The sequence below is a fragment of the Silene latifolia genome, chromosome 9 (genome assembly GCF_048544455.1).
Source record: "Silene latifolia isolate original U9 population chromosome 9, ASM4854445v1, whole genome shotgun sequence".
Lineage (NCBI taxonomy): Eukaryota > Viridiplantae > Streptophyta > Magnoliopsida > Caryophyllales > Caryophyllaceae > Silene > Silene latifolia.
In genome coordinates, this window is record NC_133534.1 from 203,560,137 (window position 1) to 203,564,941 (window position 4,805).

Sequence of the window (4,805 nt, forward strand, 5' to 3'; positions counted from 1 at the left end):
TAAAGACGATATTGTATAATTTATTCAATATACATTAATTAAATATAATCGTTTATATTTAATTTACGAATTAACTGTTTAATTCGCCTTAGCCCATTTTATTTAATCGGTATTAAATATAATATCTCAACATCACATTTTTTTGACTAATTACTAGTCAAATAACTCGGACTAACTGGTTAGTCAAAATTGGCATCAACATGACTGTATTTTCATACTGTCACATCTCTCAAACGTATCCTATAGGTGTGACTTTTAGGGACCAGTTGATCACCGCCATCTGTATGACAATAACGTCAAACTTATCTAGCAAGCCAACCGTTATTGATAAACGTGGATCAACTGATAATAATACCAAAAGTATGCCCTTTGATCCTTTTAGAGATTTATAAGTCCTTGCACTAACTGTTAAGGACACCAACCCCAACAATGACACCATCCCGGAGACTGTCGTGGCGCTTACTACTGAGAGTCGAAGGGAGTGGGCCATTAAATGGGCCCAAAGAAACGTGTGGTTCTTTAACTCTTCTGCTAATGCCTTATGGGTGTCGGATTCTTATTTGCGATGGAGGAAAGCTACTACTCCAGAAGTGCGCGAGAGATTGAGGAAGCGCGAGCCTGTTGACTACAAGGTGCGCGAGGTGGAAAAGGAGAAAGAGAAGCATTTGACTGAGGGAGAGGAGGAAGCCGGGTTTCGAGTTGTTCATCCTTCGAAGAAACCGAAGACCTCTCCTGTCGTGGATAAAGTGATTGACAAGAATGGGAAATCTAGGCCTCCAGAAAGACCGTTGGTGATTAGGTCCGAAGTGGCGCAAGAGCGTCCGGCTCGAGGTCGTGACAAGAAGTATGACAAAAATGACAAGGGCAAAGGGAAAATGGAGGAATAGCCCAAGTCTTTATTATTTATTATTATTATTATTGTTGTAATAAAAAGGTGGGGTTTTTAGAATCCTAGCCTAGTTTTATTTTTATTATGTAACGTATTATTATTCTTGTCGAATTCCAAATGCAATGCAAATGTCCTTCTATTTACATTTTAAAATAATGGGTTGTATCCTGTGGAGGATTGCCTGCGTATTCATTAAGAAAATGAAATCAAACCCTTGCGCGTAGTTCGAGTAAATGTAAAAGAATAATTGTTCTAAGCAAGAGCTTGTAATGAACTTAGAGAATAAGCATGAGCTTTTTGCTTACTCTGAAGGTGCAGTTTAGTTTGTTCGATGATATGAGGATGACAAATTTGTCAAAGTGCAAGAGCAGAGTGACATTAGCTTATTTCAGCTTGACCATGGGCCGTTTATTTAGTGCCACAAGAGCGACACGTGAGGTTACGCTAGGCGCGTTTTTGTTCCTATTCTATGCATAATACCATTTTAGTTGGTCGAGGTTTGTCGGGTTGGAAAACTCATTCCCATCTAGGTCTATGATTATAACCGCACCCCCAGGAAGTATGGATTTGACTAGAAATGGCCCGGCCCAATTAGGTTTGAATTTTCCCCGTGGATCTACAGGTAAAAGAGCTCTAACCGACTTGAGTACTAAGTCTCCTTCCTTGATGTTTCTTGGCCTAACCCTTTTGTTGAAGGCTCGTTTGATACGTGCTTGGTATGTTGGACATTATGCAAGGCGCGTAGCCTACGTTCATCCAGGAGGATGAGTTCTTCATATCTATCCCTCTTCCAATCGGCTTCCGGGATTTGACTTTCGAGTAAGATACGCAAGGATGGTATTTCTAACTCGACTGGTTGTACGGCTTCCATGCCGTAAGTCAAATAAAAAGTTGTGGCCCCAGTGGGCGTCCTAACAGATGTGTGATATCCCCACAAAGCAAAGGGTATCTTGCTTGGCCAATCTCGATAGTTGTCAATCATTTTCTTGAGAATTGTGACAACGTTCTTGTTTGCTGCCTCTACTGCGCCATTAGTCTGAGGTCTATAGGGCGAAGAGTGGTGATGCCTAATTTTGTACTTGGCTAGCAATTGCTCAGTCTCTGCTTAGAAATGTGATCCATTATCACTAATGAACTCATGTGGGCAACCGTATCGACAGATGATGTTGTTTTGTATGAACTTTGCCACGTTTTTAGCCGTAAGACTAGTGTAGGAAGCCGCTTCTACCCATTTGGTGAAATAGTCGATTGCCACTAGGATGAAACAGTGACCTCCTGTTCCGGTTGGGGTTATCTTCCCGATTATATCAATTCCCCAGGCAGAAAATGGCCAAGGAGATGTCATCGTATAGAGCAATGAAGGAGGGACATGTTGTACATTCCCGAAGATTTGGCAATTGTGGCAATGTCTTACGTATTTGATGCAATCGGATTCCATTGTGGTCCAATAATACCCCAAACGTGTGATCTTCTTTGCCATCATGGGCCCACTCATGTGAGGACCGCATTCTTCATCGTGGACTTCTTCCATCACTTTCCGTGCTTGTGAATGATCAAGGCAACGTAGGATTACACCAGGAGGTGTTATTTTGTACAACTTTCCTTGCATGAGAACGTATTGGGAAGCTAGTAGGCGTATAGCACGTTGTCCCCTTTTGTCCATATCAGGTGGATAGGTACCGTTGAGCTTGAAATTTAGGATTGCTTGGAACCAGGGTTCCTGCGCGATTTCCTCTTCGTCGGTGATTTGGTGGACATAAGCTGGCTCTGACCGTCGTTCGATACATAAAGGCATTTCTACCATGTCATCTGGCATATTAATCAAAGATGCAAGTTTTGTAAGAGCATCTGCAAATTGATTTTCTTCCCGAGGTAGGTGTAGATAGGTTACGTGATCAAAGAATTGGGCAACTTGGTTTATTCTGGCTTGATAAGGTGCTAAACTTTCGCTTCGGATTTTCCATGATCCCGTAACTTGATTGATGATCAGGGATGAATCCCCATGTACTCGGAGGTTTTTAATGCCTAGGCTTACTGCCGCTTGTAGTCCAATGAGACAAGCTTCGTATTCTGCAGCGTTGTTTGTCACCTCGAAGTCGAGTTTGACAGAGAATGGTGTATGCTCACCTTCAGGAGAAATGAGCAACACTCCTATTCCAAATCCTCTTAAGTTTGATGCCCCATCAAGGTAAAGGTCCCAGGAGTCTACATCAGTTTGGAGTATATCCTCGTCTGGAAATGACCAAGTGTATATCGTTTGTGCATCGTTGATGGGATTCTCTGCAAAGAATTCGGCAACGGCGCGCCCTTTTATAACTTTCAGGGGCACGTATTTGAGATCGAACTCTGAGAGCATCAAAGTCCATCTTGCTAGGCGTCCGTTGAGGACGGGTTTCTCGAAGAGGTATTTGACTGGATCCATTTTGGAGTATATTTTGACGGAGTAACTAAGTATGTAATGGCGTAGCTTCTTCGTCGCCCACACAAGAGCGAGGCATGTCTTTTCGAGTTGTGAGTATTTGCGCTCGTACTCCAAGAACTTCTTACTAAGGTAGTAGATAGCCCTTTCTTCTTTTCCTACGGTTTGAGCTAGCATGGCACCCATGGCTGTTTTGGTTACTGTGAGATATAAACCAAGAGGTTGATTTCATTGAGGTGGCATGAGCACTGGTGGTTTAGCCAATATCTCTTTGATTCGATCAAATGCCTTTTGACAATCATCGTCCCACATGGTGTGGTCCGTTTTCTTGAGCTTCTTGAAAATAGGCTCACAAATCATGGTGAGTTTCGATATGAATCGACTTATATATTGCACTTTTCCCAGGAATCCTCTGACTTCTTTTTCTGTTTGAGGTTGTGGCATTTCGATCAAAGCCTTGATCTTGGAAGGGTCTATCTCTATACCTCGTTGGCTAACGACGTATCCCATGAGTTTACCCAATGTTACTCCAAATGCGCACTTCTGAGGATTGAGCCTCATGTTGTACTTTCGTAGCCTTGCGAAAAATTTGTGAAGGTTCGCAATATGCTCCTCTCTATCCTTGGACTTGAAAATCATGTCGTCTACGTATACCTCAACTTATTTGTGCATCATGTCATGTAAGAGTGTAGTTGCGGTGCGTTGATATGTAGCTCCGGCGTTGATTAACCCAAACGGCATTACCGTATAGCAATAGGTTCCCCATTGTGTGACGAAGGCAGTCTTATGCATGTCTTCTATGGCCATCTTGATTTTGTTATAACCCGCATACCCATCCATAAAGGATAGTAATGCATGGTCTTCGGTATTGTCCACCAATATGTCAATATGTGGTAGAGGGAAGTCGTCTTTAGGACATGCTTTGTTTAAGTCTCTAAAATCGACACAAACACGGATTCTCCCATCCTTTTTGGGTACAGGTACTATGTTGGCTACCCAGTCAGAATACTCGGAAACTTTGATGAACCCGTCTTTGAATTGCTTATCGACTTCTTCCTTAATCTTGAGAGCCCATTCCGTTCTCATTCGATTAAGCTTTTGTTTTACAGGCTTGAAACGTGGCTTAATTGGGATTCTATGTTCGGCGATATCCTTGTCGATCCTTGGCATATCTTTGTAGGACCACGCGAAAACATCTTTGAACTTGTGTAGGAGGTCTTTGAAGTCGGCCCTTTCGGTAGAGCTCAAGGTAGTCCCTATTCTAAGTTCTTGGGGTTCTAATTCGGTTCCTACATTGATGGGTTCGGTATTCTCTATTATTGGTCCCCCTTCCCCTTCCTATAGTATTTCTTTGGCTACGTAGGAAGGTATCTCAATTGAGTCTGGGTCTTGCTCATCCTCAGTATCATCGTAAACAGAATTGCACTCAAGATAACACAAAGAGTAAGCAGAACCTGATTTATTCATATTAAAGTTTGAGAAAAGTTGAAACAAAGA